We start from the raw sequence: 27277 nt of genomic DNA on the forward strand, positions 1-27277 counted from the left end.
ATAAGACATGACCACCAGCATGTTATTTCAGTTTACCATTGCCATGGCAACACCTGGAAGTGACTGCCCCTTTCCATAACAACAACCTCAAAACCCAGAAGTTACCACCCTTTTTCTAGAAATTTCTGCACAACCTGCTCTTAATTTGCATATAATTAAAAGTGGGTATAACTGTGACTGCAGAACTGCTCCTGAGCTGCTACTCTGGGCACACTGCCTATGGGGTAACCCTGCTCCACTGCTGCTGTGCACTGCCACATCAATAAAACTTGCTTAACACCACTGCCTTGCCCTTGAATTCTTTCCTGGGTGAAGTCAAGAACCTCCCCAGGCTAAGCCCCAATTTTGGGGCTCACCTGTCTTGCATCAGTTCCGGTGTTTTTTTGTTTTTTTTTAAGGAAGATAGTGTACAACAAAGGATCAAGAGTGACAATTTCTTGTAAATGCAGTTGAATGATGCAGAAATCCTATATGCCACAAGAAAAGATAAAGCTGAATATGAAGATGATAAGAATGATCTAGAAGTAAAAATTTCTCATGTGGTGGCCAAAAAAATGCCCCCTTTACAGTGTATTAGACAACAGCCTGTATCTATAATACAAATCAACAGTATAGTAAACAATGGAGGAACTACATGTGAACAATAGTATTCCATCTTCTAATGAATTAATATTAGATTTTATTAAATGAATGTATATTTACATTTTAGGGTAAAATAAAATGTTTAAGATATAGGCTTATTTAAAATTATTTTCCTTCATTTAACCATTACATATATATATATATATTTTTGTAGTTAATCTGTCAAACATCAGCTCTGAATCAGAAAATAGGACTTCTACTGTATTCTTAAATACCCTAAGTTTTGCTAGTTCCACTCTTGGCTTGATTCTTTTCAAGATGTATTCTACAATATGAAAGTGTTATTGATCCTGCGTTGAGGGGAGAGGCATCCAGAATTAGGAGACTCAGCCCCAACATCATCTAAATGGTACAGTAATTTCGTCACTGGCCAAGAGCAATTGGGACTGTTTAGGAGTGTAGGTGACTAGAACCTGTGGTCTTGATCCACACCCCTTAGACTGTCTTGGGACATTTCCTACACCAGCAGTCAAACAAGCTGATACCCATAGACACTGGAGCTGAAAGCTTTTAGGAGAGCCCCAAAGTTAGCCACATTTGAGAGTCTGACTGGTGCACACTGGCGCCATATGCTCTGTAAATACAATTGGGTGTTCCTCAGCTGCAGCTTTGCCGTGATGCCAACAGGTGATGGCAGGGATGCTAGCAATTCTGTGGGCTAATAGAAATTGTTATGAGTTTATAAAACTCTTAATCTACATGCAAAGCTTTTATGTGTTCCTGTTTCAGTTACCTATGCCCTCCCCCACCCTATCACCCGTTGGCTGTTACAGAGTTGAGGAGAGAATCCCTTGTGGATTGTATGAGCTTCAGAAAAATAAAGCAAACATAAAGATGAAAATGATTTGGCTCTCTGTTGATATTGTCTACACGAACACCCACCCACTGCTTTCTCTCTACAATGAACAGGGCCCGATATGCATCATGTTACAAGCTGCAGAGCTTCAATTAAGTAATTTAATCACCCTGTTTTGGTCATTATGCAGAATTGACAGGAAGCGTTCCTCCTGCTCCCACAAATTGCTGATATTCCTTTGGGAGAACTAAATAAAGACACTGCATTAAGAGGAACATTAAGAAACCTGACAAATATGTACAACAGACAGCATAAGTCAGCTCATGTACAAAAGGGAAGCGACTACAACCTCTGTCACTGCATTTTCACAAAAGTCCCTGTCTCAGATGATGAATAAAGTGCTCGTGTACTTTCTAATGTGTTTTTCTCATGACATGATGTATCTTAGTAGGCATGTTTATGGATATCATGGTCTTTTCTTTTACCAAAGACCTGAATCAGAAGATGGAATATATGTTTAAGTGTTTTTTTCCTGGTTTGTAAATGCAATTTTGAAATATACCATGCTAGAATTACGTGCTAATAGCCAACACTTGTTCTCCCAAGCTTTGGATCAGAGTAGCAAGCTACTGCTCATCAGGAATACAGATACGAAATGAATATAGTCAACCATATTGTTTTGAGCTTAAAAGAATAAGATAATGAAATCAAGCAAAGATTAGTCATTGTTTTCCTACATCTCTGTGCAGCATTTCTTCAACATAAAAATCCCTTATTAATGTTGTATTACTCTTCCACTTCCTTTTTATTTCCAAGATCTTCTCTTTCACCCCAGTGCAGTCCCAGACCATTGTGACTATGCCTGGTTCTGTTGTTCTAAGGAAGTCCTCCACTGAACTGGGTGGGTTGGTAGGTACTTGGTAAAAGTTGTTGAATGAATACATTGGGTTTCTTTCTTTTTTTCTTGTCATTTATCCCACAGCCCATCCTGTCTACTAATCTTGCCTTTCTGTTTCCCTTATGAGCATCTTCAGTCATTCTAGTCTCTGGTTTCACCCAATCTATCTGGTAGATTTCTATGATCGTGCATCTTAGGGGTGTGCTGCCCTCTCTAGTACCTTTGGTCTGTTACAGATACATTTCTGTTTGTAGTTTATCAGGCTTTCTTGCCTCTAGTTCCCCATCCCATCCCTACACCTACAGTGCACATATGCATATCTGTACACGCATGCATGTGTGCATGCACACAGACACACGCACACTTTCCCTTAACTACATAGCATGTAGTCAATAGTCATACAGATTGAGCATCCCTAATTTAAAATTTGAAATGCTCCAAAATCAGAAATGTTTTGAGCGCTGACTTGATGTCACAAGTGGAAAATTCCACACCTGACCTCATGTGAAAGGTTGCAGTCAAAACACAGGAATGCCACACACCATTTATTCAGTGTCCCCAGGGAAATAAGACCTTCCCAGCCCCCTTCCTCTGTAAGAAAATGGCAAGTGTGCAGACCAGATATGCTAATGGCAAATTCTGGAGATGCTACTGTGTTGTTTAGTTACCCTGAACACATTATTTCTTCACTGTATTAATGGTATGTCATTTTTTTTTTTGTTTTGAGATGGAGTCTCGCTCTGTCGCCCAGGCTGGAGTGCAGTGGCGCGATCTTGGCTCACTGCAACCTCTGCCTCCCGGGTTCACGCCATTCTCCTGCCTCAGCCTCCTGAATAGCTGGGACTACAGGTGCCTGCCACCACGCCCGGCTAATTTTTTATATTTTTAGTAGAGATGGGGTTTCACCGTGTTAGCTAGGATGGTCTTGATCTCCTGACCTCGTGATCTGCCCGCCTCGGCCTCCCAAAGTGCTGGGATTATAGGCATGAGCCACTGTGCCTGGCTGGTATGTCGTAGTTTTTTTACGGTTAAGTACTTGTGTGTAAGTGTAAGACAATGATTGCTTATTGGTAGCATATAAATTCAGAATGAGGAATGATTGTGATGCTTAATAACACAGATTTTGTCCACATGGTTGGCTGAGATGGTGACAGCTTTGCTCTCCAATAGTTCAAAGTACACAAAATTTGTTTCATGCACAAAATTATTAAAAGTATTGTATAAAATTACCTTCAGGCTATGTGCGTAAGAAGCATAAATGAATTTTGTGTTTACACTTGGGTTCCATCCTCAAGATATCTCATTATTGTATACGCAAATATTCCAAAATTAAAAAAAAATCCCAAATCTGAAACACTCCAAGCATTTCACATAAGGAATACCTAACCTTATGTGAAACAAGCCCTGACCTCTTCCGTCTGTTTTTTTCCAAGGTTTGAATGACCAGAAGGTGCTGGTTGAGCTAAGATCTGGGGGGAAAATAATCAAGGAAGACCTAAAGGCTGGTACAAAGCCGTGGGATAGGCAGAATAATGTGAGGAAAAAATAAACCTCTATCTTGTTTAAGCCACAGTTACTAGGAATATCTTTTTTCATCCCTTTGTTCCCAACCTAACCATGAATATTTATTTTAGGTATGTTTTATAGGAATGTTTCATTTACATAGCATCTAGATAGATCTTTTTTTTTTTTTTTTGAGACGGAGTTTCGCTCTTGCTGCCCAGGCTGGAGTGCAATGGTACAATGGTGCAGTCTTGGCTCACTGCAGCATCTACTTCCCGGGTTCAAGTGACTCTCCTGCCTCAGCCTCCCAAGTAGCTGGGATTATAGGCACCCCACACCATGCCCAACAAAGTTTTGTGTTTTTCACAGAGATGGAGTTTCACCATGTCAGCCCGGCTGGTCTTGAACTCCTGACCTCAGGTGATCCGCCTGCCTCGGCCTCCCAAAGTCCTGGGATTACAGGCATGAGCCACTATCCCAGTTGTATGTACGTAGATTTGTAACCTGATTTGAGAATTTCTATCTTTTGAAATCAGGCATTTAAGTCATTTATGTATATTATAATTATAGACACAGCCATATGCCTGCCGTCTTATATATCTTTTCAATTTACTATGCCTGTTTCCCCTTTTCCTTTTCCCTTTGTTGAATTTATAACTTTTCTTCCATTTTCTTTCATGTTCTATTATTTTCTATGATGTTTTGGAAATTATGTATAACTTTTGTAGTGATCTTTTAGTAATCACCTCCAAATTTATATTTTTCTTCAATGTCTAAAATTATTCATTGTATATTTATTATTTATGTATGAAACAACAATCTTAGCATATTTTACTTCATTTTCTCCATCTCATTAGTTTCTATGTTGAGATTATCTTGGATTTTAGTTCTAGATTGTTATATATTTTAAAATCAATAATTAAACTGAACTGTAAGTTTTTTTATTTTTCAAGAGATGGGATCTTGCTGTGTTGTGCAGGCTGGCCTTGAACTCCTGGGCTCAAGTGATCCTTCTGCCTTTGCCTCCCGAGTAGCTGGAGCTATAGATGCTTACACCACTGCCTGTCTGAACAGTGTTTTATGAAGCAAAGTTTCTAAGTTTGCTTAAAAGTTTTACTAAGCAAAGTTTCTTTGCTTAGCACTTATGTTGTCTGTTAGATCTTCATTTTAGTCCTTTGTGCTCTTACCTCTTTTCTATCATAATCACATTATGTGGTAGTTAATTGTGTGTCCCCTGGCTCTCTTGGTACATGATGCCTGAAGACTCACTTTTGCATCTCCTGAGTTCCGCCTGTAGTAGCTACACTGTAAATGTTTGTTGAATGAATGTAAGCCCTGATATTCCATATCACCCCAGCCCTGTACTTTGATTTGCTTCCCTGTGTTTCTAGGTAACTTGGCAGAAGTGAGGATTGAGAAAACACCCATCTCAGGTCTTAGATGTGAGAAGAATCTTTAGATGGCTTATGCATTTATTTAGCCATCTAGTCTGGATATGAGAGTCAAGGCCGGATCGTTTCATAAAGAATATTATCTACTGATTTGTCCTGCCATGTTTTGTTATTCTGAGGGAAAAATACCTTACCCCATGGGAAGAATAGGGTATAAAATCCTCTCTGTGTTGGGAAGTTTACCCTAGGCCTACATTTTACGTTGATTAAATTTCGTTCTATTACTTCATCACTCAGGATACTACACTAAACTTTTCTTCTCCTTTGTTTATACCTTGAAGGCATTTATTGGCTATTATCATGGCTCCCTAGCTACCTTGGTTGTTGTTTGGCCAGGCAGTTTATTCTTAATGTTTATTTTTGTACTTATCTCTTTAGTTCTGCCCTTATTATTTTATATTATTTTTCCATCTTTAACTTATGTCTACCTAATGTCAGGCTTTGTTCCATAAGGCTTCAGAGAGTTCTTTGAGCCATTTGGGCTGTTATAACAAAATGCCACAGATTGGGTGGCTTATAAACAACAGACGTTTACTTCTCACACTTCTGGAGACTGGCAAGTTCCTGATCAAGGTGCTGGCAGATTCAGTGTCTGGTGAGATCCTGCTTTCTGGTTCATAGATGTGTCTTCTTGTGTTCTTATGTGGCACAAGAGTTGGGGCAGCTCTCTGCGGTCTCTTCTGTAAGGGCACTAGTCCCATTCATGAGAGTTCCACCTTCAAGACCCAGTCATCTCCCAAAGGCCCTGCCTCCTAGCACCATCCCCTTGGTGATTAGGTTTCAACATCTGAATTCTGAGGGGACTCAAACATTCAGCCCATAGTAACTTCCTTTAGTTTTCCTGTTTCTTAAGGTAGAAATTACTACAAGGGACCAAGAGCAATGTTGTCACAGGGAAGGATAAATTAGGACATTCACCTGGAGTCTTTTACCTTAGGGGGGGATCCTACAGTCATCCTGGGATGGGTGGGTGGACCTACAATGAAGTGACTCCAACTAGCACCAAGATGGTCCTGCCTCCCATCTTAGTTCATTCTGCGCTGCTGCAACAGAATACCTGAGACTGGCTATTTTAAAAGGAATAGAAATTTATTTCTCACAGTTCTGGAGGCTGGGAAGCCCAAGATCAAGGTGCCAGCATCTGGTGAGGGCTGCTTTCTGCCTCCAAGACGTCACCTTGAATGCTGCCTCCTCATATGGCAGAAGGTGGACGGGCAGAGTGATGAACTCCCTCCATCAAACCCCTTTATAAGGACACCTAAGGAAGGAGCGCTCATAGCCTGATCACTTCTTAGAGGCCATCTTTTTTTTTTTTTTTTTTTTTTTTCAGATGGAGTCTGGCTGTATCACCCAGGCTGGAGTGCAGTGGTGAGATCTCAGCTCTCTGTAACCTCCACCTCCCAGGTTCAAGCGATTTTCCTGTCTCAGCCTCCAGAGTAGCTGGGATTACAGGCATATGCCACCACACCCAGCTAATTTTTGCATTTTTAGTAGAGATGGGGTTTCACTATGTTGTCCAGGCTGGTCTTGAACTCCTGACCTCAAGTGATCCACCCACTTTGGCCTCCTAAAATGCTAATGCCTGGCCCGGATTACAAGCGTGAGCCACCATGCCTGGCCAGAGGCCTCACCTCTTAATATTATCACGTTGGTAACACATAAATTTTGGAGGGAACACATTCAAACCATAGCACGCCCCGCCCCCCCCCCCAAAGTCCCCTTGGAACTTAGGAGGGGATGCATTCATAGTCAGGCATCTGAAGCACCAAGGAGAAACCCTGATTTTTGTTCCTAGTGACCATCAACACTTACCTTCATCACTTACAGGAACCCAGGAAGAAAGAAAGGTTTGGACTTTCAGAAGGAGGCTGTAGGCATGTGGGGTGTGTGTGTGTGTGTGTGTGTGTGTGTGTGTGTAAAATGCTTTTTGCATAGTAGCATGTTCAGACCTGCCATTAATAGCCTGTTAGTTGACTGAATTCTTGCCTTTCTCTCTGGGATGCCCAGTCTCTGAACTATGTAAAAGATTCAAGCATTTTAAATCTACACCCACATGAGATTTCACTCAGTATAGGCTTTATGAATATTCATGCTGAAGTATTTAGCCTCAGGGTATGAAATATTAATCTCTTACCTGAGTTTTACATCTAATTCTTTTTCAATGACACAGAGAAAAATTAAATGTTACCTGCCACCAGGGGCATCATTAGGATTAGCTCTTTGGGTTAAAGCTCTAAAAGAAGAACTCATAGTCTTAAATAATTTTTTTGCAGTTTCCCATTATGCGATAGGCAAAATTTTCAAAGGTATTACCATAGTTTTTATTAAACAGTGACCTTCTGTCTATCCAGATTTGACAAGCAAATAATATTAGAGTTGACTTCTATTGTGGTAAATATGAACAATTAAAGTTATTTTTGTTGCATTAGAGTTTGTTATGAAGAATCCATATCAAAGGAGTGCCAATGCTTATCAATAGAAACTATGGGGAAGATAGACTTACTGTGATGAATGAGCAATGAAACCAAGTGCTCTAAATCGAGCAGGAGAAATTAAGAAATAACATTGAGGTTGGGTGAGATGGCTCATGACTGTAATCTCAGTGCTTTGGGAGGCAAGGTGGGAGGATCGCTTGAGGGCTTGAGGATAGGAGTTCAAGACCAGCCTGAGTAACATAGCAAGACTCGTCTCTATGGGAGTTTTTTAACTAAAAAAATTTAGCTGAGCATGGTGGCTCACACCTGTAATCCTAGCTACTCAGGTGGGTGAGGCAGGAGGATCCTTTGAGCCCAGGAGTTTGAGGCTACAGTGAGCCAAGATTGCACCACTGCATTCCAGCCTGGGCAACAGAATGCGATCTTGTCTCTAAATAAAACAAAATGAAAACCATTGGATTATGTTTCTGTTTTGGTGCATTTTTGTTTGTGCAGTATTTGTATTTTGTTTTCTGGTGGTTAGTCTGAGAGTTCACCTGGGTTTTTCTGAAGCGGGTTGGGGGGTGATGAAGAGTGGAAGAAAAAGACAGCTGAAGAGTAGTTTCTAAAACATTTGTTTTTCCTTTTTCTTATATCAATATTTGTTGAAGAAAATTGAGAAATAATGGATAAATAAAAAAGAAAATAAAGAATACTTCTGAACTGATGACCAGGGAAATCTACAGCTATGATTTTAGTATACTTTATTCAGTCTTTTATTCTATATTAAAAATTCAAATATGTATATTTAAAAAAAGCAGAGTCATGCTGTGCTGTTTTGTAATGTCTTTTAGTAATTTAAACGATGTTCTTGGCATAATTTTAAGTAGCTGCTTAGTATTCTTTTATATGAATGTATTATAATTCATTTAAACAATTAGATATTTTTATATTTAGGAAGCTCTTGTTTTATATTGTTATGAATGGCATTTCAGTGAACACCCTTAAAGCTAAATTTTTGCATATATCTACTGTTACTTCTTATTCTTAGGATGAATTTCTAGAAATGGAGTTACTTAATTGGAGTATGTACATTTCACCACTGTAGATCTATATTGTCAAATTGCCCTCCAGAAAGATTGTTCCAGTTCATGCTTCCACACTCTCTCTAAAGCTGGTTATTATCATCAAAATAGATATTTGCAAATTTTATAGGAAAATGCTGGTAACTTATTGCTGTTTTTAATTTTGACAGATTTAAAATTCCACCTTAATCTCATATGAAATTTTTTTTAAGGGTAGTTATTTCTTGATGAATAAAAGAGCACAAGAAAATCTTATTCTTCATTCTATTGGAAGGAGATAGAATTCCTTCAAAAGAAATGATTATTTCACATCAAAGATTAGTAATAATTCCCGAGTTGTGGAAATCATTGCATTGGTAGGCATCCCTCTCTTGAGACACAGATCTTTTTCCACATCTTTTTATTATAATTAAATTCATTGTGATGGGATTTTACCTGTACGTAATCCAGCAAATTTACATTGAAAGAATTAATTGTGGGTTTGTAGAGCGATACTATCCCATGAGTCTAATGACTTTGATAGTATGATCTGGGGGTATAATTAAGAATTGAGTGGGTGGCCTTGGGCATAGGCTCACCAAGAATAAGTAGATTACTTTCATCTTTTGGGTTTAATCCTAGATAGAGAGAAGAATGCCCGAGAGATGAAAGCATGATATTCCAACCCCAAAACAGTATGTATATTCTTCTAGAAGAGTTGCTGTTATAGTAATGAAAATGTTGGTTTGGAGTGCGATATTCACTAATAAAAGTTCACTAATGTGTACATGAATTGACATCTCTCGCTCAATTTTTAACTCTGTTAAATGGTTATATCCATTTATTTTGGCAATTTAAGTTGGAAGATCAGCCTGGGTATTAAGAATTCCAATGAAAAACTGTAGCCTGCAGGCATCCTGCTAGTTTCTTATTTAAATGCTGCTGGAAGTCTGTCTGTCAGCACTCATACTTACTACTGAGACTATGATAGGTATTTGGTAAAAAATGATAGTAGATTATTCAGTTTGTTTATTGCTTTTGTTCTAAGACGCTGATAATGATTATCTAAGATGACTGTTGTTTCTGTTACCCTTACTCACCTGTTGCAAACATTTTTTTCCCCTCTGTCCCAAGCACATTATTGCCAGGTTAAATGTACTTAAAGGGGCTGGGCACAGTGACTTTACACCTGTAATCCTAGCACTTTGGGAGGCCGAGGTGGGAGCTCGGGAGTTTGAAACCAGTCTGGACAATGCAGTGAGATTCCATCTCTATTTTTAAAAAAGTACTTAAAGAACATTTGCTGAATTATATAGGGGTCATGTTCCACCATGCTAAAATCCTGTTTGAAATCTTGAAAGGCTGCCCTGACCTGTAGAATTACATAGTGATCATTTATCTGCCAATCAAAACCTTTTGCAAAACTGGCCAGTGCCTACTTTTTTAGTTTCATCTCTCATGGTTTATATGCAGTGTTTTGTACCCTGAATAGAACTATTGCTTTTTTTTTTTTTTTTTTTTTTTTGCCTTTTTGTCTTATAAAAAGCTTCTCTCTTAACCTGGAGTGTGCTTTCCCTTCATTTCCCTTCATTCTTGGGCTATGAGGTTTGGGAGAGATTTTCAATATTCATGCTTTCTGATTTTCAAGACCCAGGACATATAATCCTGTCTCTGATTTCTAGTTGAAATGACTTCTTTCCTCTGATTTTCTATGTACTGTATTCATACTCCCTTAAGACAGCATTGACTACATTTTGCCATATTTGTAGTAGTTTATGTACCTGTCTTATTCCTCTAATAGATTAAAAATTACTTGGGATGAGGGTCGACATTTTATTTTTTGAATTTCTTGTGCTAGCACAGCACTGGGCATACATTAACTTATCAGTAAATGTTTAAATAAAGATGTAGTATTGAGAAATTATTAATGTGATTTTGTGGTTGTTGAATTATGACAAAGCATACATTTTGAGGAGATTCAGACAATGACTTTGCTGAATCTTTTTTTAAAATGGCATATTGAAAAACTTTATTTTTAAAAAAACATTATATGACTTCAAGTTTATTAAAAAATTTTTTTTGGGGGAAAATTACTCCTTTTCTTTTTTTTCTTTTTTTGAGACAGGGTCTTGCTCTGTCGCTCAGGCCGGAGTGCAGTGGCGTGATCATGGCTCATGCAGCCTTGACCATCGGTCCTCGCGATCCTCCCACCTCAGCCTCCTGAGTAGCTGGGACTACATGCCACTGCAGTGGGCTAATTTTTGTATTTTTTGTGGAGACAGGGTTTTGCTATGTTGTCTAGGCTGGTCTTGAGCTCCTGGGCTCGAGCAAACCACTCACCTTGGCCTTGCAAAGCACAATTACAACTCTTCTACAGCAGCATGTGAGTCTGACTTGACATATGGCAGTAAACATGTAGCATGTGAATTTTCCACTCACCCACTTTCTTGATTTCATCAATGTCATGTCCCACTATCCCCATATTTTTTCCCTCTTTCCTTTAGTCACCTAGTCATGATACTTAATCTTTTTAGACAGTAGCTTGTAGATTCATTGCCTTCTCTGTAGCTCAGCCTGAATCACTTTAACAACCACCTGGATGGCCTCCCTACCTCTTGCATCCCCACTCTTAGGGTGCTGGAAACACTCTTCAGATGCAGAAATGTCATCAATAAACCTACCCAGACATCACTCATGGGTTCCCGCTGATGAAATCCAGATTGCAGCGTTGAAATCTCATTTGGTTCCATTCCACCTGTTCAGCTTATCTTGCCTTCTTTGGGGCCAGGTACTTTTCACTTAGAGAGCCGTGCCTTGGGAGTCCTTCAGATTCAACATGCTCAATCTTTTTATCAGCCATCCCCAGTCTGTGCTGCATGGAGCAGGCTTCTCTCTTCTTTCTCTCTCCCCAGGTTCTATCTGCTCCCGGGAGATCACAGAGGCTCTGGCCTCCCCTCTCTGGCCCATTTATTATGGGGTCTGTTTTGTCCATTTGGGCCTTCCTGCACAGCTGTTGCATAGGCCTGGTCTCCCCAGATGGACTGGGCCCTTGCATGTGATTGGTCCTTGGGCAGATACCTTGTGATGTAAAGCAGGACTCATGATTTGTGTTTCTTTCATGTGGCCCTTGGTGCTTTGCACCATGCTTGGGATGCTTAGTGAACTTCTGAATGTCTCCAACTTGGGGAAAAGCTCTGTCTACAGTAGATCATGCTGCTTTTCTGAAGTTTAAGACATTTCTCCATGATAATTTTACTTAAGATCATGAATTTTTCTCCCCCCCCCATTATAAAACCATTAAAAAAAAGTTGGATTCTACTGTAGCCCTTTTCTTTTCTTTCTTTTTTTTTTTTGAGGTGGAGTCTCGCTCTGTTACCCAGGCTGGAGTGCGGTGGTTTGATCTTGGCTCACTGCAACCTCCACCTCCAGGGTTCAAGCCATTCTCCTGCCTCATCCTCCCAAATAGCTGGGATTACAGGGACGTTCCACCACACCTGGCTAATTTTTATATTTTTGGTAGAGACGGGGTTTCACCATGTTGGTCAGGCTGGTCTCGAACTCCTGACCTTGTGATCTGCCCACCTCAACCTCCCAAAGTGCTAGGATTACAGGCATGAGCCACCACGCTGCCCAGCGTACTGTAGCACTTTTCATATGATAACTTCAGAACATGTAACAATTAGAATGAAATGTAGCATCTTCTGGTGGATGGCCAAAGCAAATTTGTGCCTAAATCACGTATAAGTTGGCCACTGATTGGAGCTGGGTGTTGAATGTGCAGCTCAGGACCCCCAGCCCCTGCCTCCTGGGGTCAATTTAAACCCACTTTTTAAACCAACTTTCTTAAAAAAACAAAGCAGGCCATGCATGGTGCTCATGTCTGTAATCCTAGCAATTTTGAAGGCTGAGGCAGGAGGATCGCTTGAGCCCAGGAATTTGAGACCAGCCTGGGCAACAAAGTGAGACCTCATCTCTACAAAAAAAATTAAAAAATTAGCCAGGCATAGTGGCACATGCCTGTAGTCCCAGCTACTTGGGAGGCTGAGGCAAGAGGATTGCTTGAGCCCAGGAGATTGAGGCTGCAGTGAGCGATGATCATGCCTTTGTACTCCAGCCTGGGCAACAGTCACAAAATAAAACAACCTACGGCAATTTGGGAATTCTGTGATTCATGAGAGCTGCCGATGGGATTCATGTGTTCTGTGTCCCAGGCTGGTCCTGTCCAGATGGCATTGTGCTGTGGCAGCCCCACAAGAGAGAGACACTGGTCCATTCTCTGGGTGGAAAGATGGAAACAGGACGAGAGCTTTCTGATGGCCACTTTGAAAACTCTCTGTCTCTTTCTTCCTCTCTCTTTTGCTAGTTATTTCGAATATATTTATTTATAAATCTAAGTACTATTAAAAACGAATCACTCTCTCCCTCTCACTTTACCTCCCCTTCCCTGCTTCCCAGCAAACAAACAAACAAACAGATCCTAATCAACGCAATTTTTTCTTGTCTGGAATTAGATGGTTTCTTGCAGTATAATACCTATTTAGCTCTACTTTGTTATTCTGATTTTATAGCTAGTAAAGTTCAGTGAATATCAGGGGATCCAACCATGACAGTAAATCACACGTACCATTGAAAAAGCCAGCTGCAAGTTTTAAAAAGCCATCATCCTATTTATATGAATAGAGAGCTCTGTATTTTCTCCACAAGAGGGCAGGAAAGTCTGGGCTGTAAATATAATTTTTCAAAAAACGTCTTTATTCGAAGAAGTGCTTTACTTTACTCTACATGCATACTTTTAAAAATATATAAAAATTTCTCGTTGAAAAAGGAAGTTCTACGAGTGGGTGATTTGGAAAGTTTCTTAAATTTTTCTGGGCAGCGGCTTTTCAGCATTGTTCAGCAATCTCTGCTTCTCCAGCTTCTAAGTCAGAGCTTCTAATAGCAGGACTTAGTGTAGCTATGCTCCTGTTAGTTGACTGAGGCGGCTTGTCCTCATTGACTCATGCTCTTAGACCCTTAATACGTATACAGGGAAAAGGAAGAGACCAGCGTTTCACTGGAGGCTCCCGCCAATGAGAAAATAATGCCTGTGTCAAAGGAAAACAAAAATCACATAACTGACTTGAGACCAGTTCTGATCATATATACACATTCATACGTTCTCCTGCTCATATTATTTTTTATTCTTCACTGCTTCCCACTGCCTCTCACCCCCACATCTTTTGTCTTTTTTTTTTTTTTCTGTGAGATGTACATTATAGGCCATACTGCAAAACCCATCTTAAATCTGTGATATCAAAAAACACAATGCTTCTCTCTCTTCTGGTGATCACAACAGGGTTGGCTTAACCTCTTAGGTCTCACTGTGCTGGGATAACAATGGAATATGCAAGCGAAGGGGAAGATATTTGACAAATTCACTTTGTTTTCACAAAAATACAGTTGGTAAAATATTTGTAGCTTCAGATTTGGGGGCTGGATGCCCCTTAAATCCCCAGTACCAACTAACTAACTACCTCCCTCCCTCCCTCCCTTCCCCCCTTCCCTCCTTTTTCTTCTTTCCCTTCTTTCTTCTTCTTTTTTTTTTTTTTTTTTAATAAAGAGCTAATAGACTATTTGAAAGACAAATTGTGTAAAACAATAAAGCATTAAAGACTCAATTTTTGCTTAAGGCCGATAGTGATTCCCCCCTGTAGGGCATGAAATTAAAATGTGAGCACAGAACGAATGATTGCTTCAATATCATGTTTTTAGTGGTGGTTGTCCTCTTGAAGGAGTTAGTGCTGCTCAAAAGAAGTGAGGTGGAACAATTCAGGTGGCAAAAGATTGACTCAAAGAGGATGTTTATACAGAAAAATTATTGACAGCTCCAGACATATCCAGTTGACATAGCGTATCAGTTGGTGACAGACATAGCAAAAAGACGTGAGAAAGATATCATAGAAGTAATATGAAGACTTTCTGTGTTAGTGAGATGCAAGTGTAACTAATATCGCTAACGTGCATACCTCAAATATAAGCAACGTGGCCACCCACACACGCTGTTTGTTGCGATATGGCTGCTCAGAAACATACAAGTCATTTGGCACCCACTCCTTTAAGCACCATGACAGTTTGTAGCTTTAGGAAAGGTTCACTTGAAAAACCCCTTATGGTTTCACTCCTAATTACAGATACAGATGGCCACATGAATTAAAAAAAAAAATTTAAAGTGTAGAACATTGAGCCGTCCTGAAAGTTCATTTCAATCCTATGAATGCCTTATGTCTGTTTTCACAGCCTGTCTTCTTTTCCAAACACAGACAGTGGGACGTATCTGTTTTTCTTTAGAAGTAGTGTAATGGGCAGTGTGCATGTGTGTGTGTGTGTGTGTGTGTGTGTATGTGTGTACCTATGTATAATTTATATATATATTTTTCATTTTTCTTTTACATTATAGCTCTTTTTTGCCTGTACCTAACGTGATTAGTCTTGGTTGAGTGAATGATATCACAGTGATTTTGGCTTTCTTCCAGCAGGCAGAGGGAGAAATGACAAAGTTGACCAAGAATTTCATAGCACAATGGGAAGAGGAATGCACTAAACAGACTTTACTCAAAGGAAACATGAGGAAAACATCTTATTATAAGATATATATTTAATATGTTTTTCATATTTGGAAAGAAAAGCTAATGTCTGGGAATGCCTTTTGATTCCCTGGCCAGAAGGATTTGTGTCGTTTGACATCTCTCCCCACTCCTTCCAAGTCTTTAGATTAGAAATGATTTATTTACAGAGAAAAGAATGGTACTTTGATATACTATACTAATGTTAAACATTTATGGGGTTTAAAAATATTTATGAATGTGTAAAAGTTATTAAAGTAAATGTGTTTTAGGTTACCTTATGATCAGGTATAGTATGAATACAAAACCAGGAAATTTTATAAAAGAAAAAAAGAAAATACATATAGATTTGTAAAGTTTAATAATCTTAGGGTATGCACGTGTCTATTTTGTGTATAATTTAAAATACATAATCCTGTAAAATACAGACTTAATATACATAGGTATATTTTTGGAGACATCATAAATTACAACGTTAAAGCTCCAAGAAAATTTCATTATAACTCTTTATTCTGAGTCACTCAAAAAATAATAAAAAATTTTCAGTAAAAACTTCCACAATTGTTCTTTATGAAAAAAATGATCATTTGGAGAATATTGGACTGCTTTTTTGGGGGACATTAGTTTTAAAGGAAGAGAATTTTTATTTGCTCTATAAGATTTTTCAGGCCTTATGTTACTTCATAAGAAAAATGTTCAGTAAACTTACATAAAATTATACATATGAGTGGGATACAAAAAGAGAGGCCATGGAATATTTCAAGTTAACTTAAAGTAAAAATTTCTTCTATATCTTTATTAAGTCGATTTTTCTAGAAGCATCTACAGTGCTTAAAGAATAAATGCTTTTTTAGCAACATTAATAGCACACCTAATATGAGTCAAGCAAAGTCATCTTTTCTTTTTTTTAAAAGTATTTCAAGGAAATCAAAGACCCCAAAATTTATTACTCCAAAAATAACAAGGTTTTAAATTCTTTTTAGTTTTCTCTTTGCATCTGGGATTTGTAAACCTAAAAGGACACTTAAAAAATATACATATATCGTGGTCTTTATGTGGTCATCAGAAGAGTGGCTAGAGAGGTGAAGACCCATGCATGTTGCAGGGAAGTTGTCTTCCTGCTCCTGCTTCTCTCAGTGTCCAGGTCCCCACTGTGACTTTATAGCTAACCAGGATCCTAACATATGAAAGCCTCATAGATCTGCTTTCACTGTGGAGAGCTGTGTGTTTCCTTGGGGCAGCTGAACTTCTTTATGTACATTTTTAATAATTTTGCCACCTCAAATTCTTCCTAGGCTATTTATAATTGTTGAACACTAGACAGTTTCTGTACACATTGAGGACTGTCATGATCATTTAGTTTATGCAGGAAATGAATATTTTAATCCTGATTCTATTATTGTGGGTGGAAGATGGGGGAAGGTCAGGTCCACAGACTCACGCTACGATTTTGTGCTTTGCTTTGGTGCAATAGCTGTGGCTTATACACATTTTAATTATTGTGAAAGTGAGTAAAACGTACATACAAGGTAGAATTTTTTAAATGAAAACTTTATATAAGGAATCACCATGTCATCTAGAGAGAGTAGTACAATTTATCATTTAGAGACAGTAGTAAAAATCTGCATGTCTACAATACACTCCTTTCTTCCACTTCAACTTGCATTTTATATTTAATATAGCCATTTTTTGTGGGGGAGGGATTTGAGACGGAGTATCGCTCTGTTACCCAGGCTGGAGTTCAATGGCGTGACCTCAGCTCACTGCAACCTCTGCCTCCCGGATTCAAGCAATTCTCCTGACTCAGCCTCCCAAGTAGCTGGGATTATGGGTGCCCACCATCATGCCTGACTAATTTTTGTATTTTTAGTAGAGACAGAGTTTCACCATGTTGAACAGGCTGGTCTCGAACCCCCAACCTTAAGTGGCCCACTTGCCTTGACCTCCTCAAGTGCAGGGATTACAGGCATGAACCACCCTGCCTAGCCAAGTATAGCCATTTTTTATTGTACTTGATGACTATCAAAATCTTGAGGGCTTTTACTCTCAGACTGTTAACTGTGATTCTGTCACCTAGAGTAGAAAATAAAGTGAAGAAGTATAAAATACAGATTGGGACTAATTAAATTGTCTAAATGGAAGATACATGTAAGAGCTACCTTTATGCAAACATTAAGTGGATGTGTTTTTTTACTCCGGTAAACCAAGATACCCTGGGGCCTACCCCTCACTGAAGCACAGGTTTCAGTGTCAGGGGAAAGGTGAAAGAGCCAAACAACCAAGTCACTGCTAAGTTTTGGCTACCAAATTAAGCTTTTGGAAGTCACAGTGAGATAGTAGTTTTGAGAGCCAGACTTTGTAGAGAGAGAAAAAGGACTTCTGCTTCTCAAGGCTCCTTTTGTATGATCCAGACACAAGAAGCCAGGGCTGAGATGGGGCCAAGTCTCCAAACATGAGGAATCCCCAGGACTCCAACAGTCCCAGGAGAACAGACCACAAGTTCCACCAGGTGAGGACTTCAGCAGGTGGCCAGGAGAGAGCCATCTCTCAAGAGGCAACAGGGGCACTGAGGGCCTGGAGGACCGCTCAGGGTCTAGCCTTTGAACATAAATGTTGCAAAAACAGTACAAAGAACTCCCCTATACCCTTTGCTTAGATATACCAACTTTCCACTTACACGTTAGCATTCTCTATCTTTATATGTGCACGTATTACTAATTTTTGAACCATTTGAGAGTAGGTTGCATACATAATGGCTCTTTTTCCCTTTAGTCTTTCTGTGTATATATTTTTAAGAACAAGCATAATCACATCAAATTCATGAAGCTTAACACTGATACATTGCTTCTGTGTAATCTACAGTGCATATTCAAATGTCATCAGTTCTCCCAATGTTGTTCTTTTTAGCATTTCTCCCCAGTCCAGGATTACATTTTGAATTAATTTCCCTGCGAGGCTGAGTCATCATTGACAAATTCTAGCCCAGTTTCTCACTCCACAATACCCAGCCTCCATCTGCCAGAATAGGCACTTCAGAGCAGGTTTTGTTTTTTCTTATTTTTGCCTATTTATGTGTAGTACATGTTGAGTGTATATCCATTACTATTTCCAAACACTGAGCCCTGTATGTAGAGTTGAGAGATTTCATCTTTATCCTGCATCATTAATTAGACCTCAAGCCAAGTAGCTGAGAGATTTTTCTTACTTCTGCGGCCTTGGAGGGTGCCCTAATGAAGTCAGAAGAGAGGTAAGGTCGTATATTTTATTTTTTTTGTTATTTAGTTTTTATTTCATAATCATTTATTTAAGTTTTATTTCAAAACTTAACTCTGCAATCCAGCCAGGCATGGAAGGGAAGAAGGAAAACATGGAACCCAAAGGGAACTGCAGTGAGAGAACAAAGATGATAGGATACTGTGAGCAAATGGGGTGGAGGGTACTCTCCTGAGCTGCAGAAGGAGTGGTCTGCTGGTTAAGATAAAACACAAGTCAAACGTATTTGAGTTGTCCACAGTCAGCAGTGGTGATATTCTTGCTGGTCTTGCCATTCCTGGACCCAAAGCGCTCCATGGCCTCCACAATATTCATGCCTTCCTTCACTTTGCCAGAGACCACATGCTTTGTCCAACCACTCAGTCTTGGTAGTGCAGATGAAAAACCGGGAACCGTTTGTGTTGGGTCCAGCATTTACCATGGACAAGATGCCAGGACCTGTATGCTTTAGGATGAAGTTCCCATCATCAAATTTCTCCCCGTAGATGGACTTGCCACCAGTGCCATTATGGCATGTGAAACCACCACCCTGACACATAAACCCTGGAATAATTCTGTGAAAACAGGAACCCTTATAACCAAATCCTTTCTCTCCAGTGCTCAGAGCATGAAAGTTTTCTGCTGTCTTTGGAAGCTTGTCTGCAAACAGCTTGAAGGAAACGTGGTTTAAGGGCTTGCTGTCGATGGCCATGTTGAAGAACACGGTGGGGTTGACCATGGCTGATAGTATGGGGCTCCTGGTGGCAGTGGCATCTGCCTATTTTATTTTATTTTTATTTTATTTTTGAGATGGAGTCTCGCTCTGTTGCCCAGGCTGGAGTGCAGTGGCACGATCTTGGCTCACTGCAACTTCTGCCTCCTGGGTTCAAGCGATTTTCGTGTCTCAGCCTCCTGAGTAGCTGGGATTACATGTGCCCACCACCAGGACTGGTTAATATTTTGTATCTTTAGTAGAGACAGGGTTTCATCATGTTGGCCAGGCTGGTCTCGAACTCCTGACCTCAAGTGATCTGCCCACCTCAGCTTTCCAAAATGCTGGGATTAAGGCATGAGCCACCACACCTGGCCAAAGGTCATATATTTTAAAATAATAATATTTTATTTTATTACCAGCACAAAGCACTTAATATACATATGCTTATTTAATCTTCAAAACAAATCCATGAAGTAGGTTAAAATCCTCCATGGCTCATATGACCAGTGTTGTCTAGTGTTTGTCAGTTCCCTCCACCTGTTCATTACTTTTTTGCTCACCCAAACCTTTATGTTTTTTTGAAGGGCTGTGTTATTTTCCATCCCAGGGTCTATACCCATGGCCGTTGTCTGGAAATTCTTTGCCTCACTGTTTTTCAAAGAAGCTTAGCTATGGAGGGAAGGTAAGAGTTAAACTGGTCAAGGGAGGCCAGGCATGGTGGTGCATGCCTGTAATCCCCCGCTACTTGGGAGGTTGAGGTAGGAGAGTCACTTGAACCCAGGAGTTCAAGTGCCCAGCCTGGGCAACATAGCAAGGCCCCCTTCTCAAAAAAAAAACTTGTCAAGGGAGGGTTTTGTGGTAGTTCTTCTGATTGTTGATGCTGTGTATTGTAATGACAGCCACATATCTATTGTATAAGCTGCAGGGGAAGAGTTGAGACAGGAGGAAGATACAGAGGAAAAAGGAAATGGGTGGAGGGAGGTTCCTGAAGAGGAGGGTAGAGATGAGATACAGAAGAGATGAGCTTTTTACAGCTGGGAAAACTCATTGGCAGGCATGCCAGAAGTTGAGGGAATTTGGCTAGTAAAGACTAGCAAGTCTTTACTTTTTACTGTTAAAAGGCTCAGTCATTTCCTTGACTGAGGAGGTTAAAGATGGAGGAGAGGATGGAGGATGAGGGTTGATGGACAATATGACCAAGTTATGTTTGAGAAATGGGGACAAAAGGATACCTGCACCCTTGTTCTTATGTTGGAGCCCTGGAAAGCAAGATGATTTTAGAAGTGTCTTGCCTGTAGCACCGGGTGGGATCAAAAGAAATGTTGGTGGGTGCCCGAGAGAGCCCCATGGAATCCTGGCCTACTGGGGGACCAGTAACATTTTCCCATGTGGCTAGAGTGGCACAGGTGTACTACATGGGGGCTTATGGGGATGAGAAGGAAGCAGCAGTGACCTCTAAGAGCTGACGGGATGGAAATGAGAACATTTTAGAGGACGCCAGCCCGTGGGATAAAACTGATGACCCCATTGTTCTCCTCTGTGCCTCAGTCTTGTCTAAGACCTCCTAATGAGAGATGATGACAATCTGGGGAACACTGAAGGACTTTCCTTAAAACTACGTGCCCTAAAAAATTTAATTGGCTTACCAATAACATAGAAAATATCTTACAAGGCAAACTCGAGTTCAGCTATTTTTTAAATGGGAAACACTTCTAAATGTTATTGTTACAAGGACTGAATTCGTTGAGGAATTTCCACTGAGAATTGGAACTGAAAGAGATGTGCCGTGATAGAAATGGAAATCTTTCTCTTACGAGCCTTTGGAATATAGACCTTTTTACTTCCCGGTAATTTTCTGCCTGAAGCGCTGACATGTCTAATTAATAATAATATTCTATTAAACAGTATGATTAATCTGAGAGATCGTTATGCACAAGTAGATTAAAAAAGCAACCTAAATCCCCTTGGTCTGATTTAAGATAAAATAAACCTGAATTTCTTATCTAGGGAGATTTTTTTTTTCTCCTTGTGATATAACTCGAGGGTACGTTCTATTTCTGTGATTCTTTTCGTGTGTGTTCTTTATTATCTGATGAACTGCAAGGAGACTTTCGAATAAAGAGTACCTATTCCGTCGCACCTCTCCAATTCAATTATAATTTTGTGTAAGTATTTGCATGTGAATATTATTTTTGCAGAATATATCAGTTACTTAATATCTTTCTGTTGTTAGCTTCATATGGGGCAGAGCTGTTAATCTTAATATTTTACTAATAAGAACAAGGAATCATTTGGGAAAAATCAGGCAGCGAAGGACCCCATGGGATATTTCAGCAAATCAGGCTTAAAACTGCCTGATTCCTGAGCTGAAAAAGTGACAACAGCATTGTTTTCCAAGTTCAGCGACTGAAAACAATATAAATGTTTTTGCTTTCTCAAAAGGCTATTTTAAGGAAGTCTGGGTATTTAAAAAGTTGTTGTTCCTTGAATTTTTCATTTATTGATGGCAAGATTTTTGATAAACTTTCCCTTACAGTCAGCCACTAGAGTAGAGTGAGTAAAATCTAGCTTTGGGGGTTTTGTGGCTTCAGGTTTTACCTGCTGTGAGACCTTGGTTAAATTGGTTAATGCTTCAAGGCTCGGTGTCTTCATCTCTATAATGGGGAGATCACCTATTTCCTAGGCAGAACCTCCCTGATTTGTCTGCCTCTCAGACAGATGTTCTGAGATGTTGGCCACGTGCGGTGGCTCACCCCTGTAATGCCAGCACTCTGGGAGGCCGAGGAGGGTGGATCACTTGAGGTCAGGAGTTCGAGACTAGCCTGGCCAACATGGTGAAACCCTGTCCCTACTAAAAATACCAAAAAATTAGCCTAGTGTGGTGGCAGGCGCCTGTAATCCCAGCAACTTGGGAGGCTGAGGCAGGGGAATCGTTTGAACCCAGGAGGCGGAGGTTGCAGTGAGCGAAGATCACGACACTACACTCCAGCCTGGGTGACAAAGCAAGACTCTCTCTCAAAAAAAAAAAAAAGTTCTGAGAATCCCCTTGGCCCTGTCTCTCTAGGACTTGAGCAGTGGGACAAACTCAGTTTCTGTATGTGCTAAGTAGTGGGAAATTTGAGGTGGCAAAACCAGTTGTGAGAATTAAAAGTATTTGATGAAGGTAAAGCCTTTAGCTCTGCTTGGGACCTCATTGTTATTTGATAAAAGCCAGCATCCATTATTACTTATTAGAAAATTCATCACACCTTCAGATCATCTCTACGTTATTTTTAGAGATAAATTTGTCTTCTATTCGATTGTCTTTCATCTGGAATTTTAACATTTCAAAGATATATTCATCAACTAAACATTGGAGCCATTTAGCACTTACCTAAATTTCATAATAGTACTTGGGCATATATAATCTTATACAATTCACAAAACACTTTCCATATCATATTATTTTAGTATATGGTCACTACTGATTATGACCAAGTATAACATTTGATTTTGCCTAAACTGATTATCTCTGGGCATCTTAATCAATGATCAAATTTGGAAAGTTCATGAAAAGGCCACTCAGAAGTACATACACATACACACTACACTCATCTATAGATGGTTTAAGATATGTACACTGCTTGCTGCTTAGATATTGATATTTATAAATGGTGTTAGAGATGTAATAATTTGTACTATTGTGTAATAAAACTACTGATTGGCATTTAGTTCCTATAATTCCTTTCAGTAACTATAATAGGGATAGAAAAGAGTTGACAAAAATGGTGGAAACGCCTCATAGTTAAGATAATGTAAGTGAAGATTTATTTATTTATTTATTTATTTATTTATTTATTTTTAAAGAGACCGGGTCATTCTCAGTCGCCTGGGCTGGAGTTCAGTGGCATGATTGTAGCTCACTACAGCCTTGAACTCCTGGGCTCAAGTGACCCTTCCACCTCAGCCTGCTGAGTAGCTGGGACTACAGGCATGCACCACCATGCCTGGCTAATTGTTTTATTTTTGTAGAGAGAAAGTCTTGCTGTGTGTGTGTGTTTTTTTTAATCTCAAAAAAAAAAAAAACCACAAAAAACCTACTAGTTCTAATAAAGTATATTGAAATTGATGGTGATATTTTTTCATCATACATATCTTTCCTTAAAGTGTGCATACACTTGATAGACTGCTCTTCATATAAACATGCATGATCACATATAAACACTCTTGGTGTTAAGAGTTGTCAGCTATGATAGAAACTCTTCCCATGACAGTTTAGGACATGGAGGCCCAGAGAAGTGAAGTGACTTCTCAAGGCCACATAGCTTATTCATGATAGAACAGGCACAACTAGAGCCTAAGGAACTGTAATGCAATTTCCACTGCCTCGCTTTTCCTCTGTGGGTGATTTCAGGAGCCCTTCAGAAAGTCAGATGCCTCCTGACTCAGCTAATTTTTTCTTCAGTTTCTGTGATCAGAGATTCATACCTTTTTGGTTTCATCACTGCTTAGCGTAGTGCAAGTAGCTCAGGCTTTTGAGGCAGATGAACTTGGGTGTAAAATCTAGTGCCGACACTCAGGGCTGCCACATTGCACAACTCCAGGGGGCACCACTCCAAGGTGGTTTATGTAAATAGAGCCTAGATTAACAAGAGGCACTTAATAATTTGTTAGGAGTAGCATCAACTACTGCTTTTTGAAATTGGAAGCTGACACGAGTGGAATTTTTTCATAGTGAGGACCCTGTGTTAAGAGCCAGTCTGGACAAGGACATGTATGTATGTGTATCTATTGCTTTAGTAAATCTCATAAATGCACACAATAAAAACTATGTGAATGTGGATGCCACCGCTTCAAAAGCTGTGGTCATGGGGGCAAGAGCTGGGGCAATGGGTGTTATCTTCTCTCTCTCTCTCTCTCTCATTTCTCTCTCTCTCTCTCTCACTCACTCACTCACTCACATTTCCTTTGAGACATCCTGACCCACCACTTGTCTTCCCATTCCAGATCCTGAGTGAAAGGCCTGGCCACCTCTGTTGACATGGTGAGCAGCTAATGAACCTTTGGGAAGTTGCTAAGGGGACAGTTTGTAGGTATCACCTCTGTCATCGCTCAGAGGGCAGGAATGAGGATGGGAGAGCAGCTGTCTTAGCTCTGCTCTCCATTTGTCTGTGAGGTTGGTGAGAACTTTCTGAGACTCTTCTAAAACCTTTTCTATTGTCCTTCAGTTTCAGAACTGCTGGGATCTAAATTTCGGTCCCAGAGGCTGGGAACCAGTGTGAGAGATTGAATTTTCTGTAATGCTTATGGTCTATTGAGCAAATGAATAGCATCTGAAAATGGCAAGACTCTATAAAATTAAGACAATGAATTGTTTTCAAGCAGTTTTAGAGGAACCATTTACATACGGACAAGATAATTATGATATAACAAAAGCTTGTGTTATTTAAGGTGAGGCTTTGGTAGTCTAATTTAGTGGGTGTCTGTAGTAGATCATCATCATAACAGCTCCCAGTGAATCAATGCCTCCCTGCATCCACACCCCTTTGTAACATGATATTGTTGCTCTTCCCATCAAGAAATGGTCTCTTTTGGCTAGGCACAGCGGCTCACGTCATCCCAGTACTTTGGGAGGCTGAGGCAGGCAGTTGGCTTGAGGTCAGGAGTTCGAGACCAGCCTGGCCAACATGGTAAAACCCTGTCTCTACTAAAAATACAAAAACTTAGCTGGGCGTGGTGGTGTGCATCCCAGCTAATCAGGAGGCTGAGGCAGGAGAATCACTTGAACCTGGGAGGCAGAGGTTGCAGTGAGCTACGCACTCCAGCCTGGGTGACAGAGGAAGACTCTGTCTCAAAAAAAAAAAAAAAAAAAAAAAGCAATGATCTCTTTCTCTATCTCCTTGAATCTAGGCTGGTCTGCAACTTGGTTTAAATAATAGAAAGGGATGGAAGTAATGTTCTCGACTTCCACGCCCAGGTCTTGTAGCTTCTGTTCCCATGGAAGGGACCCATCCATTATGTAAAGACGGCCAGGCTCTTCTGGAGGGAGAAGCTGCGTGGAGCACAACCAGCCCCAAAGTGCCACACATATGAGTTAGGCAGTCTTGAATCTGCCAGTGCTAGTGGAGCCACTGCTACGCTGAGTCCTACTCAAATTCTTGACCCATAAATATGTGAGCAAATAAAATAGTGGTTGTTTTAAGCCACCAATAAGCTTTAGTGTGGTTTGCATGTGGCAATAGATAATGAATACAGTCATAATTCTAGCTGCTAATCAGAGTCACCTTAGGAGCTTGTATAAAAAGCAGATTACTTGGCCGGGTGCAGTGGCTTACGCCTGTAATCCCAGCACTTTGAGAGGCTGAGGCGTGCAGATCACTTGAGGCCAGAAGTTCGAGACCAGCCTGGCCAACATGGCGAAACCCTGTCTCTACTAAAAATATAAAAATTACCTGGGCATGGTGGTGGACTCCTGTATTCCCAGCTTCTTGGGAGGCTGAGGTGGGAGAATCACTTGAACCTGGGAGGTGGAGGTTGCAGTGAGCTGAGATAGTACCACTGCACTCCAGCCTAGGTAACAGGGTGAGACTCTGTCTCAAAAAAAAGTAGATTACTGGGTTTTGTCTCCAGAGTTTATGATTCAGGCCATCTAGTGGGGAGAGGGCTGTCTCAGGCCTCTATAATCCACATCTTCCCCCACCCCCATGCAATTTTTATTTGAAACAAGTTCAAATCTGTAGAGAGGTTGAAAGAATAGCACCACCATCTAAAGAAACTTCTCCTGGATTCACCTATGGTTAACATTTTGCCACATTTGTATCAATCAATCAATGTGTTTATCTTTTTGTAAAATCATTTGACAGGAAGTTGCAGATGGCAAGTCACTTCCTCCCTTATCAGGGGTATAAGGGATTCTTACATCCCCGTGTAAGAAAAGAACATTTTCTTACATGACCACGTTATCATTCTCACAACCGAGAAAATCCACATGGATTCAATCATATCATTTAATTTATAGTCTATATTCAAATTTCCTAACTTGGAAATGTCCTTTATAGATTTTTTTAGTTTTAATTTTATTATTTATTTTTATTTTGAGACAGGGTCTCACTCTGTCACCTAGGCTGGAGTGCAGTGGTGCGATCATGGCTCACTGCAGCCATGATCTCCCAGGCTCAAGCGCTCCTCCCATCTCAGCCTCCCAAGTAGCTGGGTGATAGGTGGCTATTTATTTATTTATTTTTTATTTTTTTAGAGATGGGGTTTGTCTATGTTGCTAGGGGTGGTCTCAAACTCCTGGTCTCATGTGATCCTCCTACCTCAGCCTCTCAAAGTGCTGAGATTATAGGCGCGAGCCATGGTGCCTGGCCTCACCAGCAAATTTAAATCGTAAAAGTTGCTGATGCCAGCTGTTTCTACTTCCTTACTTCTCCTTCTCTTAACACGGTTGTCCGTCTTCTGTCCTCTCCACTCCACTGAAATTCTAATGTCACCAACAACCTCAGTGATTTCCACCCCAGTGGTTATTTCTATGTCCTCACATTCCTCGACTTTTCAAGTGCTTTCCCTGTAGCTGACCGCTTCCCCCTTCTTGAAACACTATTTGTCTCTTTGGCTTTTGTGACATCACACTCTCTCCCAGTTTCCCTTCTACCTCGGTGGCTGTGGCTTCTTGGGCTCTTTTGTGGATCTTAGTCTTTTCTGCCTGACCTCTGCGTATGGGGGAGCCTCTGGGGTCTCTTAACCTATTCACTTTTCCCCAGGTGATCTCATTCAGTCCCATGACTTTTCATCTATATACCGACAGACTCCTAAAGGATTATCTAGCCCTGCCTTCTCCTCTGAATTTCAGTCTCATATAACCGACTGCCCACACAGTACCTCCACTTTGATATATAAGAGGCATCTCAAACCTAACATGTCCTAAACCATTTTTGATCTCCCTCCCTTACCTGGCTTCT

The 27277-nt window shown here is 40.2% G+C and overlaps 1 long non-coding RNA gene and 1 pseudogene across 2 annotated transcripts in view; one reads left to right on the forward strand and one right to left on the reverse strand.

Moving 5' to 3' along the window:
* LOC129050945 (uncharacterized) overlaps window positions 1-27277 on the forward strand; it is an 89413-nt gene that overhangs the window by 34237 nt on the left and 27899 nt on the right. The window lies entirely within an intron of this gene.
* Window positions 18846-19411, reverse strand: LOC100438802 (peptidyl-prolyl cis-trans isomerase A-like; annotated as a pseudogene).

Source organism: Pongo abelii, chromosome 18 (genome assembly GCF_028885655.2).
Source record: "Pongo abelii isolate AG06213 chromosome 18, NHGRI_mPonAbe1-v2.0_pri, whole genome shotgun sequence".
Taxonomy (NCBI): domain Eukaryota; kingdom Metazoa; phylum Chordata; class Mammalia; order Primates; family Hominidae; genus Pongo; species Pongo abelii.